At 43.7% G+C, this 14,072-nt stretch overlaps 1 protein-coding gene across 2 annotated transcripts in view; it reads left to right on the top strand.

The window, feature by feature from the left end:
- The window catches only part of FOXP1 (forkhead box P1), a 380,269-nt gene that overhangs the window by 38,439 nt on the left and 327,758 nt on the right, over window positions 1-14,072 (top strand). For both annotated transcript variants that reach the window (XM_058845379.1, XM_058845382.1), the window contains one exon: window positions 6,615-6,742. The gene's annotated coding sequence lies outside the window, so the exon portion shown is untranslated. The remainder of the gene's footprint in view (window positions 1-6,614; window positions 6,743-14,072) is intronic.

Genomic DNA, 14,072 nt, shown 5'->3' with positions numbered 1-14,072 from the left:
GGGTGATTTGGACTCTGGTTGAAGAAAAGCTGGGTCTGTGTGTCTTTTTGGGATGTACAAATTTGTGTCCATGGCACCCACAAGCGCTGCCTGCCCTGGTGTTGCTGCACAGGTGGAGTTGCCAGGTGCCACCTGTGGCTGCGAGGAGCCAGGTCTGGGTGCCCGCAGGTCCTGTGGGTTCACAACTTCTGCCACACAGAACTGCAGGGGAGGCTTGTTCCCCTTCCTGCTGCAGGAATTCCCAGGGATTCCTGCTCTAGTCTGTCCATTATTAAAAGGAAACTCAGGGCAAACCCCTGTGCCACTACCTGGCTTGGCACACAGAGTGCAAAAATCCCTGTCCCAGCCCTCTCCTGGTGAGGGGGTGCATGGGCTTCGCTTTCATCCCTAAGATTCATTATATTTCAGCAGAATTTTTTGTCTCACCTTTCTGTGTTTTTACAGCTAAAGCAGTTTTTACTTCCCAACTTTCGACATCTGGAATTCGGTTTCAGTTTATTAAAAAAAAAAAAAAAAAAAAAAAATTCATAATCCACAGTCTGGATGAAACACCAATGCCTTTGTATTTGTCCTCAATTTTTAGTTTCAATTTTGTATCCTTGGTAAATGCCAGAAGTCCCAAGTCATTTTGTGTTCAGTAGCTTCCGTTCCTTAGGCTTAAACCATTTTTTTTTTTTTCTTTTTTTGAAAATTAATTTTTTTCCTGTTAGACACTTTTCTAATTGGGGATAATACCAAAATGATTAATCAAATTAAGCATGAGGGCAAAGTGGCTGGAGCACAAAAGCTGTGTATTGCTGCTGGGTTCAGCAGTGAGGTTCTCTCCCTGGAGCTGCAGTTCCTTAATGGGCCTCTTAGGCTCTGTTGTTTTTTTGTTGTTTTTTTTTTTTAATAAGGTGCCGTGTAGATCCCATTGACTTCAGTTGTTGATTGGGATGCCTGACAGCCGGGAAATTAAGCCCCTTCTTTGTGACCGAGTTGAAGGCCAGATTTTCAAGGATTTTCGAATGCTTAGCACCCATAATTAGTGTTAGATTTTTTTAAATTTTTTTAATTTTTTTTGGAAAAAGTTAATTTCTCATTTGGACATATAAATAAGGGTGAGAGATTATGATACTTGCAGCCACTGATGCTGCTGGGATATAATGAAGTTTCTTTAGCACAACCTGGCTAATGAGCTGGTTACTTTACTGTCCCAGTAAGTTTTGTTCTTCAGCATTTCTGCCTTGTTTGCGGATGCTGAGCATTCCTGTATATTCTGCTCCTGAAGGAAAAACTTCCTTGCTTCAGCTGCATTTTTCTGTGTTCTCTATAGTGATTGTGAGGGACAAGGAGGGGGCAGAATGAGTTGAGTAAATTAGACAACTGTTGGAAAAAAAAGGGGGACATGCAAAATCGAGTGTTCTACTTGCGTAATCTGTTTAACACCGGCGAGCCTCGGAGCCTTGTGGGACACGGGAATAAAAGGAACATCTGTGCAGGCCACATGGCATGCTCTGGAGGAGCCCTCCATCCCAGGCAGCTCTGCTCTATTTGCAAATAAAAGCTCCAACCAACATCAAAAAGTTGAGGTGGATCCCAGCTGAAAGGGGAGAACAAATGTTACCACTCGGTGCAATGAGGTTCCCCTTGCAAGCAGACTTTGTGGTCTTTTCAGGGATGCTTTGGACATGTGTTTCTAATGCAGTTTATTTAAAGGGGGGAAAAAAAAGAGGAAAAAGGGAGGAAAAAGAAAAAGGGTTATTTATTTTGGAGAAAAAAATTGTCTGTATTGAAACATTTTAGCTGATCATCTCAAGCTGCAATCAAAATATATTAGGTAGAAATAAGAAATGGATGTTAGGGTTTTTTTTGAGGGAGTATATTTTGTTTTATTGGTTTTTGGCAGTCAGTTTTGTTTCTTTTTTCTTTTTTTTTTTTTTTTCTTTTTTTTTCCCACCTGGATGTAGACATCCTGAGATCCCAAGGCTTTCCTGTCTGATCTTACTCCCTTTCTTTTGCTGCTGGTTCTGGTGGCTGATAAACAGCTCCATGGTTAGGCAGAGCCCTGGGGAGCTCCTCTGGCCTCACTCCCCCAGGACACTTGCCAGAGGGGAGGATAAACAAGCCAGCAGTACATTTTATTTCCTTTTGGAACCTGTTAGAGTGCAAGGACACTTCTAGTTTGTGGCTTTGGATTTTCTAGACAGGCTGTATTGTTTTTAACAGAGTCATGTATCAGCAAGCCTGGTAATCTGTACCAAGAAGGCACGTATTTTTTAATATGTAAATAGGAAAGGATGGTGTTTCATCTTTATTCCAATGTACCCAGGGTGGCAATAAAGCTTTTTAAATCCCTGTGAAACAGATTGTATATGGCAAAATTAATGTCTCAACTCTCCAAGTATTTTCTCTAAAATATTTGAATTTTTGCGTTTATTATGCCGCTTGTTTAAAATAGCGAGCGATATCAGCCGTGCATTCAAAGCTTAATTGGTGGAACACAGATTTATTCTAATTTAAAACAGTCACTTAAAAACAGTTTTGTATATATGTATACATGGGCACAACTTTTCATACAGTTGTCTGGTTTGGAGCAGTCTCTTAGGCACTGATGTACAAGTTGAACCTGTTTTCTTTTGTGCAACATGGCTTTGAGAAATCATTAGCTAAAACAGGGTTCTGTAGCTGCAGTGCAGTCAGTAAACAGCCTGACACGAGTCGTGCGTGAGATGATTGAAGTTCTGCCTTTGATCAGGCCTGGCTTGTGCCAGATACAGTCCCGAGGTGTGTGTCAGTGCGTGTGGGGATGTATTCCTGTGTTGGTGAAAGCTGCTTTAATGAAAATTTGGCCAAGTAGCACAATCACCTGTCCATCAACAAGTGCCACAGCAGGATGGTGATGGAAGAAAAGCAAAAGGAGCTGCAGCCATGTGCTCATCCGTGTCACCCTTGCCAGGCAGGGCATGGGTATGTGGAGGTGCTTTGGATGGTTCTCCTCCTTTTGCAGTCACATTTGCCATTCGTCTTTATTTCCCCAGCTCCTTTCTGACTCGTCCTGCTCCTTGCCATCATTTTGTAAGGACTTCTCCTCTGCCACCTGTTTTCTCCTTTAAACTGGGCCCTGTTCTGATGCTCTGTGTGGTGTTGGAGGGATGTTTTGCAGCTTTGGCGGGGGGTTGGTGCAGGTCACCTGCCCAGGTCTGTGTAGCCATCCCTGACTCGCTCCGGTGGAGCACAGGAATTTCAGATACTTTCTTCTTTGGCAGCCACTTGCTGTTCTCTCCCACTGCACCTCTTTTCATTGCCTGTGCACACAGGGACGCCTCTGCTGCCTCCCAGGTGTGTCCTGCCCTTTGCAGAGCTCCTCACACCCAGACAGCCCATGGTGTGGGTGGCACATCCAGCCTGTGCCACCCAGGCACTGCTGGCTGTGGTGCTGTTCCTTTACAACAAAAACTCTTCACAGCTCTTCAGTGCATCAGGCACTGCTGCTCCTTTTGCAGTTTAATGTAGGAAATGATGCTCTGGATTCCTTCAAAAGCCCCAGGAGCAGCTGGACCCCAGGGTGGAGATGCACAGGGAGGGAAAGGTAGGGGACCTCATGCTGATGAGATGAAGTCCAGAGTGATCTGCCCAATCGTCTGAGCTGTGTGCTTCTGCCTTTGAGATTTAAATAGTAAAATATTAAAACTTGTCTTTCAAATCTGCTCAATATTACGAAGATTAATTTTTGTTGGGGGCAGATTAATAGGTTTCCTATTCTGATTAATACAGTGATAATAAAAACGTTGTGATTGCTGGAATTAATGAAGCCCAGATTCCTGTTTCAAGGTTTGATTGACTTTGTACTTCAGTTATGCTAAAGCTGCTGCATCTCATTGCCCCTTATCGAGCTGTAGCCTTCGAGGAATCCATATGGGAGCAGGGTAGTGAAGAGGGTCTGTGTTAGAGGGCTGTATTGGAGGCCCTTTCAAAAAATGCTTTGCAGAAGAAGGTTTGCCAAAAACCCTTGATCAAGGGTTTTGCTCATGTTGTAGCAGTATTAGAGTTTCTGTGTCTTTAACCCAGGATGCTATTTTTGTGAAAGTTGTAGAAGAGGAGTGGCCAACTCAAATGTGTGGGCACATCATTAAAAGCTTCAATTTGTCAATGCCAGATCGAACTCGAGTGTGTGGGTAGATCATTAAAGGCTTGAGTTTATCAGAACCAATCTATAATCTGTTCCTCTGGCTCCTCCACCCTTCCCCCCAGCAGAATGGGTTGCTTCTCCAGGTTCTCCAGTGCTGAGGTCCATGGAAGTGCCTGAGCTGCCTGTGTGCCCCTGGGCTGTGCTGGGCTCAGCCTGGAGCTGCTGCTGTGCTGGGACCCAGCTGGCTCTGGGACACAGCTGATCCACTGGGTTTGGAGGCCTCCAGTGGGCCAAGCCCCAGTTAATGCCGTGAGAACTCGTGTCTGTGGGAGCTCTCTGCTCCCATTAATCCAAGGGATTCAAAAGATGCAGGTGGGGCAGGGTGCAGAAAGTACATGGTGATCATGTAGGCTTTGTTCCCTTGGGAAACCTGGCTGAAGAAATGCTTTGTGGAGTGAGGTCAGTTTTTAATGGCATAAGAAGCAGGTGCACTGTCAGAGTTCAGGCCAAGCTGGATGGAATGTCTTTGCCTCCTCCCTGTACTGCTTTTTATTCCTTGGGTAGGAGCTCTCTCAGCTTCCAGATCTGCTTGTTGGCACAACGATGCTGAGATATTCCTTATGTTGAGGAAGGATCAGTGGGCAAAGACAGTACTTCTGTTCATTGTAGCCCTCATCATCTGAGGACCATATATATTATTTAGACAATAATTTTGCTTCAAAAGTCTTGAACATTAACTTTTTTGAGCAAGCATTAGCTAAAATGAGCCTTGATTCCTCATCTTCTAAAGAAGGCCACTGATACTTTCCTGCCCTACAGATGTATCATGGATAAAGATTAGTTGAATACTGTGGTGCAGCAGGTCAGCTGGCGAAATCTTGTCCCAGCATATGTAGATGCAGCTTTCTGCTCAGCTACAAACCCATCTGCATATCTGTCATCAAGCACAGCAATAAAGCAAGGCTCGGATGTGTGTTTCTGACACTGCTTCATTGCTTCTCTCAAGTGCTCTGCCCCTCATGAATAAAATACAACCAATGCAAGATGCAGGTCACTTTTGGTTTGCAGGTATTTCAGAGTCTCTGAGAAAGAAGTAATTTTTAGCATAAATGCTGTTTAAAACTCCCTTTTGGGTCTATTTTTATTGTGTAGCACAGTTTTGTAATAGGGTCACATAATCCCTATATTTAGATTTCTGAACCCTTGTGATCTTTGAGCCGTTGCGCATTCAGCAAAGAACGGGAGAAAGCCCCAGGGCCAGAGAAGTACCTGGATTTTGTCTTAGAAAATTTCATGCAGTTGTTGCTAAGACAGAAGCTTCCAGATGTTCCTGAGGAAGATTGCAGTGGACTGCCAAAATAATTAACTCCATGAGATTAATTTAGGGATGGCAGTACCCGCCCCTGTCGGAGTGCTGGTGGGAGGACTGGGAACAGCCACTGCCTTGGGGATGTTGTTGAGGGTGAGGATTGAGGAATGAAGGGCTCAGAAGCACCACAGGTGATTTTTGCTCTCATACTTTTTCTTCTTCAAGTTTTTCAAGATGTTTTTCTCCCTTGCAAGGTTTGTTTAGTCCCCTGGGGTTTATGCTGCAGGTCCCTGTGGTGCAGGGGTCTGGGGAGCAGAGGCTCTCCCAGGTGTTGGTGCATCCATTAGGGCAGAGTGTGCCCTTCCCCAATTTGAGCAGGCACCAGAGCTGCTGTTTAAATCCCATGTGGTTTCATTGGTGTGATGCAGAAGAGCTCTGGGAACACCTCTGGTTGTATTTTTGAGTATGAGTTGTTACCCAGTGCAGATACTTCATCAGTGTAGATATTATAGATTTTATTTTAAAATAACCTTATTAGTAAAATAGATGTTTCATTTGTACAGGGAGCAGCTTCCTCTGAGCTAAGCTTAAGCTCAATCTGTGTTACTAATAGCTGGGGAAAAAAACATACTAATTGGTATTTCTTAACTGATGTTTGCAAATTTTGCCTTTCCACCCTGAACATCAAATAGTTTTTATATGTGTTTTTCCTTATCTCAGAGGAAAGATTAATGCTAACAAGAGATTCTACATTTTATTAAGGTTTTATCAGGATGCAGTGAGTGAAGACAGAGAGTAAATAGTTCAGAAATTCAGAGAGTGTTATATTTTGATAATGCAAAGTAGGTTAAAGTATCTGGATTTTGTGCTCAGTACAGTGTTTTCAGGCAGAATGTGGATTTGGATGGTGACACATTTTTGTATTTAGAAGGAACATAAGCTCTCCTGTCGGAAGAACACGTTGCAAATGTGACATAAGCATTTGTCTCTAAAAACCTTTCTTAATATTGTAAATTTTGGTTTTATTTAAAGCCAAATAGAGTCTGCTGTGTGATAGTTTGATACATAGACATGCTTCTGTAATGCTCCCCTCAGCTCCAGCATTTATAACCACCTTTTACTTTCACAGGAAAATCATAGGCTTTGATACAATTTTAACTGAGTGAAGTTTTAAAACATGTTTTTGTCTTTCAGTCTCCTGAGAACATTTTTTCTGAGTGACTCCGGCTTCCAGAGACATTTGCCATGAGAAGGGTTCCAATCCTTTTCTGTATTTGCCCTGAGTCATGAATGGATATGTGTGATGCCTGCAAGTAAAACTGGTGAGTTGTCAAGCCTGAGTTTGCAATAACTCTCACTTATTCTTTCTTGCAAATTATCTTTCCCTCATTTTTTCCTCCCCTTTTTGGCGGGGGGCTGTATTGTCTGTGTTTAAAAGCAAGTCACCACTATTCTTAACCCAAAAAACCCCCAAAGCAACCTTCATTGTCATTAAATAGCAGAAATATAAAATACACAGAAAAAACCACTCCTTTCCTTTCTTTCTTCTCTTCATCCCCCCGAATCCTGTGAACTGTGAGGTCTTTGTAGGTGAAACTGGAGTTCAGTCATGCAGGCAAAGCCGCTGCCCAAAACTGAAGCCTCGCAGATAGACAGGATCTAAACCCAGCTTATGTGGGCAATTCGTGTCGTGATTAAATATGGATATGGAGAGGTCTCCTCGCCATCACGTGTCGCATGATGGACTCTCAGAGGAGCCACTGCCAACAGATAATTGGCTCCAGCGTTTGCTGCACTTGCATCCCAGTGACAAAATGGTGTCACTGGTACACAGGAGAGCTGTCCCGCCGCGTGCGCTCCACCTCGTGCTGCTGCCCAGCCTGGGGGACACGGGGACAAAGCCTTGGAGAGCCTGTTTTGGTCAGGCTCCAGAGGGTGCTGGGGTGAGACCCCTCCTGTGCTGCCTTTCCTGGTGGGGTTACCCTCCCTGAGAAGCGCCTTGGTCCCTTTTCTGCCATGCAAGGGGTGGTTGTGCCTTTTCCAGCTGTCCCCATCCCCCAGGAACCTGGCATGGGGAGTTTTCCATGCCCACTCCTCTTACCTGCCTCCTCCTGATTGCCTCTCTTAATAACTGGGGTGAGAGGAGGGGCAATTTAGGTTGGGAAAACAAGAATCATCTCATTCTGCAGCAAAACTGGAAAGCCAGTGTAAGAAATCTTTCAAAGCCAGGAAATCTGCATAATTAAATTGTGTAGGAATTGGGAGCACAAATTGTTTTTTTAAATAAATTCAGGTTTCTATTATATATTTAATATCCCTCTGTGTGTTGGAAAGTGCATTTCAATTCGAAGATTATAAAACCCAAGAAATTCATACATCAGTGAATTGTGATTTTTTTTTTTTGTTAAGTTTCCATTTTTTTTATTTTTTTTTTTCCCCAGAGGTAGCATAATTACCATGTCATTTAGCAAAGATTGTAATAGCTGTTCAGTTTTTACCGACTGGTATAGTAAACAGTTGAATAAACCCATATGGCAGCTCAAAGTGTGCATAGAGGAGAGGGATTCTTACCATTTCCTTCATGTCTGAATTACCACCCTCACTGATACGACCGAGATCCCCAAACGGGGACCAATCCCAGCCTTCTCCAGTCATGCAAAAATTTCTCAGTGCTCTGTCACATATGAATCAATTGATTTTAATCATGTTGGTTAGGTAATTAATTATTTCTTTGTGCCTATAAAGTATGCATGGCAAACGTGGAGTTATGTGCAAGGTACATGCCCCAATTTAAAGCACTCTGTGAATTTGCTTAATGCCTCTTTAGTCAATGTAAATAATGCCTGGGGTTGGAATCTCAATATCCAGGTATGGTTAAAGACTGAGGCCCTTCTAGGGCTGGCATGGGTGAGGTGTGGCATCGCTGGGTGCTGTGACAGCCCCATGGCACTGCTTCTAATGTCACTTTGTGTCTGGTCTCAGGGTGGCAAACGGAAGGACCAGAGTGTTTCAAAGCATGCACTTGAAATACCAGGGTGAATTATGGATGTGTGGCCAACCAGCATCTGGAGTAAGATAAAGTGTTCGAGTAACGTGCCCTCTGGATACCTTAAAAAATAAAAGCAATGAGAAGAAGGATTGTTAACTCCCTCCAAATGCCGCCTTGAACAAAGAAAAAGACGTGCGCTATTCCTCCTAAAATTCACTTACTTCCAGTTATCTTAAAATTTTCATGTCACATAATAGCTTTAAAATACCTTCTGAATGCATTAGACTCTCTAGGTGCTTAGGAAATATTGCAGAATAATAATATGAAATGACCAAGCATTGAGCATTCCCACTGGAAAGGAGCAGTTGGCCCAAACTGGTGCTTGTGTTCATCTTAACCCTGATGTACGACCAGCCCTCCACCATAATTCTATCAAGAGATGGTAAGTTGCCTAGCAATGTGCTGACTGCAGAGGGTACGTGTCGAGCTAATTCAGTTTTTGTTCTCGTTTTCCTTGAGAGTTCAGCTTAAAGGAGTGATCCTTTCTCCGGCTGCAGCAAGAGCCACTTCTCAGCGGTCTCTCTTGTTCCCCACTCGAGTGTCCCTGGTGATGTCAGGAATTCATTCCCCACCGTACGCGCCTTAAAGGTTTCCTGCTTATTGAGTAACCAAATGTGGTTTCTGCTGATTGTGTTGACTGAATACGTTGGGCCTTTCGAAGAGGCGAGGGTTTTATTTAAAGCAGAGCATTTAGTTGTATACCATTTTATGGCAGCCAAAGGTCATCTGGGGTAAGCAGCCAGAACAGTGAATTGCCTCATTGCAGCACCTCAGAAAATGAGAGAGAAAGATACAGTAAAAGGTTTGAACAAATTGCTCGTAGTTAGAAATTTTTAGAGTCGAGGAGCTGGTGCTGTGTACGTTTTTAAATTGGAGATAACCATGCTTGTAGGATAAATTAAGTTAAGAATGGAACAAATCAAAATAATGGGGTGGTACTAAAAGCCTGGTGGTGCTGCCGGCGGCGCTGAACACAGAGCAGAGACCTGCCATGTCCCTGTCCTTCCCACATGGATTTGTGGGGACCTTTCCTTGTGATAGTGCCCCTCTTCTCCCTCAGCCCTCCCCTCTGGCTCCTGGTTACAAAAAGGGCTGGATTTGCCTTGTGATGCTTCTTGTGAAAGCCAAGGAGCAGGAGCCAGAGGGGTTTGTGCGAGGAGCAGGAGCGGGCTCCCCCGGGTTGTGCTGCCCCAGATGTGTGTCAGAGGGCTGGGGGACCTCCAGGAGCCCAGCCTGGCATCCCCTGGCAGAGCTGCTCGGAGGGAGAGGTGGCAGCAGCCCAGAGATGTCACTTCTGTCCTTGCAGGGTCTCCCTTGCTCCTCATGGCATCAGTGGCTCCAGAAAGACTTTGTTTTTCTGAAACTTTTCTGTCCGTGGAACTTTCTCTGTGGCAGGGGGAGGAGAGAAGAAGTAATTTTAACAATTTAATAAAGTACATAATGTAAGTTTTATAAGCTGGTGTGAATGCTCCTAAGTATTTTGGTCTTTTTTCATAACACAATGAACCTAATATTGGTAAAAATACAGATCTTAGCTGCCACCATAAAGAGAGGCTAGATTTAATAAACAGTTATGAATGTTGGCAGCTGCCTATCAGATTGTATAACATCGGCTATAGCACATGAAGACAGTGTCAACTTACATTTTATCTCAGAAGTATTTTCAAAGCATTTATTTTGCTTTCTCTTGAGTCCTTAACCTAATTCAAGTTATATAATTGGCGGAATATTTTTCCACACCGCTAATTGGCTGGCTGCCAGCGTGGAAACCATTGTATGACTTGATGATGATCAGGAATTAACATGACATTTGCGTGGTGGTAATGGAATACATTAGTAATGTAATTCATGACTGTAAGAAAGAGACCATCATCTCCCACCTCTGATCAGCAGGAGGGGCTGGGAGGATGATGAAATGCTCCCAGCAGGCACCTCACAGCAGTGGCTGGCCAATCTCGATGTCAAATTTAGTTTTAAATTCTTCAGACAAAGCTGTAATGCTTACCAATTAATTACTACAAATGTCAATTAAAAATCTACCAAATAATGCAGTAAGATTAAATTTCAATTAAAAAAATTACATTTAACAAGGAAGATACAACATTATTTTAATGAATTCTGCTGAAGGTGACAGTTTATCTAGATATATTTATACCGTGTAGGTGGATCTAAATTCATTGGATGATGTTAACCATGTTACTCAGTGTACATATTAGTTTTGAAAATTATTTCGACTTTGGCTATGTCCTGGAGGAGCTGGGGCATCAGGGGGCATTTCTCATCACCAAGAGAAGGGGGAATTTCACGCCTTCTCAGTAAAAAAATCTTCTCACACCTAAACTGAAGGCTTTAGTGCAGAATTCTATCCTGACCAAATTTGTTGTATTTTTCATTGCTTTCTATTCAGAAAAACAAACAGAGCATTTTTGTTGTGGCAATAGAGCAAGCCCTGAGTTTTCTACGTCTGTGATGATTTCTTGGGTCAGTTTTTCAAGTAATCTGTTTTATCGTACAAATAATACCTATTATTCCAATAAATCACATTAACAGGAAAAGATTTTGCTTTGGGAAGGTGGTGAACGTAAAGTCCTCAGCAGACTGCAAGGCTTCACCCTGGCTCGGTAGAGCTTGTGAGTGCATGATCAAAATCACCTCGTTGATACTTGAGATGCTTGAAGAGATATTTTGAACCAGGAGTGGCACAGCAGAGATGTTGTGGGACACGTGAAGTTGTGAGTTTGCAGGTGTGTGTACCACAAATTCTTGCAAAGCACCTGTACCTCTCTGGATGCAGAGCACTAACAGAGCAAAGATCTTGCTTGTAGCTGGAGTTTTGTGTGAGAGCAGCTTTGTTCTTATTGCTCAGGGCAGTTTTTAGGCTGTTGGAGATGGAGGTGCTTTGGGAAGCCATGAGTGCCTGCACTCACCAACGTGGCACAGGGGCAGAGCTGGGCTGTGCAAATGGCTATCTTGGTATTAAAGTATTTATGAGATCTGAAAATTACTTTATCAGCTTCCTTGAACTTCTTTTCTGAGAGCTTTTATTATGTTTTCACACCGTCACATCTGGTAAGAGGGAAGACATAATTGAAGAAGCAGGTTGTATGTGTCAAGCCAGTGTGGAAAGAAGTCCCTCTCAGGGACCAGAGGCTCCTTTTCCTTGGCACTATTGTGTCTGAAGCTATCAAATTTCATCAGGTTTTAGCTTAAAATAAAATATAGAAAAATACAATGTGCATGCAGAAAATCAGAGAAGCCAAACAATTGCTCATGCAGGTTAAAGTAGTGATAATTCTATTTAGTAGTCAGGTCCCTTAGATGCTGCTCAGGCTTTGCCCATTGGTGGGTGAATGCAGCAGGCATGATCTGTCTCACTGCTGCAGTTCAGGTACCTCTGGGTATTGGTAACAGCTTTACAGGATCATAACTGCTTTGTGCTATTATCTGATAAAACTATCACCAGCAGGAGATGGGAGACAGCCTTTTTTTTCCTATAAGGGCCTCAGAAATGGATGATGTGGAGGTGTAAGAGCAGTGGAAACATTCTCTCACCAGTCCTCACAGACAGAAAGGTGATGGAGAGGAAGTTAGAGCAAGGCAAAATCATTTCCTCACCAACAGCCAGAAAGCTTTAAACAAGGAAGCAGAGAGGGAAGAGTGGGAGCACATAACATCTTTCTGCCAGGAGATAATGGTGTCAGGAGCTTGTGGGTTTGGGGCACCCACTGGTCAGACAATTAGGTGGCAGCTGGAGCTCCTGCTCTTAAAAACCCATTTTTCCAGGGTCTTTCAGCTCTACAGAGGACCAGTCATTTTCTGATTTGAGTCCCAGGAGGAAGCTCTTGCTCTGGCTGTTGTTTGAGAAGAGGTGTACCTGGTACAGCAGGAAGAGAACACTGTCTGTATCACAGGTTCTGCTGCTCCCATGTGGAGCTTGTGCCCATCCAAGCACTCATGGTTCCTTGGCTCCTCATTGGGGTGTCCCACAATGAACCCTGTGCCCATCCTGAGCACTTGAGGTGCTCTCTGGTCTCCTCCAGATTTCCTCCAGGTGAAAATTTCTGCCTTTGGTAGGGAAACGCTTCTCTCTTTCTGTAAGAGTTGGCCAAACACCTTGAAGGAAGAGTCTTTGACTTTGGAGAAAATATTTATATCTCTTTGGGTTTTTCCTTTTTTTTTCCTTAGTGTAGGGTTATGTCAGCTGTATTACATTGAGGGAACACTCAGCTGGGGGAGGAAACTTAAATAAGCTGCCCTCATATTGCCAGTTTATTCCCAGCTTTCATCCACTGATTTACATGCCATCTGAAATAAAAATAGCCAGACTTCAGTAGTTTGTTTACCTTTGCTGGTATCACTGTGGGGCGACCCGAGGAGATGTAAAAACTGTTCTGGCTCTGACATTTGCATGAGCCGTGAGGTTGGGTGAGAGGAGACAGACGCTGCGCAAAGTGAAAAGGCAACACGGTTTATTAAGTCTTCGTCTTACCCTGGTTTATAATATTTAGACAAGAGCAAATATCTCCAGGGAGGCCTTGTGAAATGAGAGACCAGAAAAAGCTCTACGAGCTGATGGCAGATTCTGTCCTCGTCAGGTGGGGTTGGGTGGTGGGATGCTGAGGAGGGGGCTGCGAGGGTCAGGCACACGGGGGGGTCCGGGGTTGCTGCTTGGGGAGGAGGATATGGACTTGTGTAGGACCAAGTCTTTACACTGTCATCATGATAATGCTCCGGGGGGGGGAACAGCCTGAAATGCTCTTTGTCTTCATTAATACTTCTTCCCAGCAGAGCCTTAAGAGATCGTTCTCACATTCAGATGTACAAGGAAACCGAATATAGAGTTGTTTGTCATGAAAACCCCATTTATATACAGCGGCTGTAAAATCCCAGATGCTGAGCGTAGAGGGAGGCTGCTCTGTCATCAGCCAGTCGAGGGGAGAGTTGACTATAAAACCAAGCTGTAATTCCCTCTTGACAGGGGTGTGGTAGTTGTGTCTTCAAACAACTTCAAGAGCCTGCCCTGCCAAGCCTTTATGGATTTTGTTCTCACAAGCCAGGTAACAGATAAATCTGAGCAAGGAGATAGATACAGATATAGATATATATGAAAGGAAGACCTTTGCTCTAGGAAAACATCCATCATTGCTTTTTCAGGCTTTTTCAGGATTTCAGTGCGGATCATCTGAAGTGTTTGGGGTCCTTCAGTGGCAAAGGAGGTGCCATGGGCCTGGGGCTGCTCTGGACATCTCCCAAGCATTCAATATCCCCTTGATTCCAGGGCAGCAGGATGTGACCCTCACAGAAAGACAGATGGCACTGGGGAGCTTGATGCTTATTGTTTTCAGCAGAGCTCTACTGGAACCAATAAAGTTGCCGCCACCACTGCTCGGAGCAAAAGTGGCTACAGCTGAACAAGAAACACAAAATTATCAATTAAAAAAGACATCGCCAAGCCCATTATTTTACTGTTGAAAAAACATCCTCCTTCCCAGTCTTGTTTTTTCCCCACATGGAGTGAATCTTTGGGATATTAATGATCCACTGTCATGTTTGTTTAACATATTTTTTTGACAATGCCTTTTTAGGGTCGAAGCCTGAAGTTT

The sequence above is a fragment of the Poecile atricapillus genome, chromosome 9, assembly GCF_030490865.1.
Source record: "Poecile atricapillus isolate bPoeAtr1 chromosome 9, bPoeAtr1.hap1, whole genome shotgun sequence".
NCBI classification, from domain to species: domain Eukaryota; kingdom Metazoa; phylum Chordata; class Aves; order Passeriformes; family Paridae; genus Poecile; species Poecile atricapillus.
Note: the sequence above shows the minus strand (reverse complement) of the source record. Positions and strands in the feature narration are given on the sequence as shown.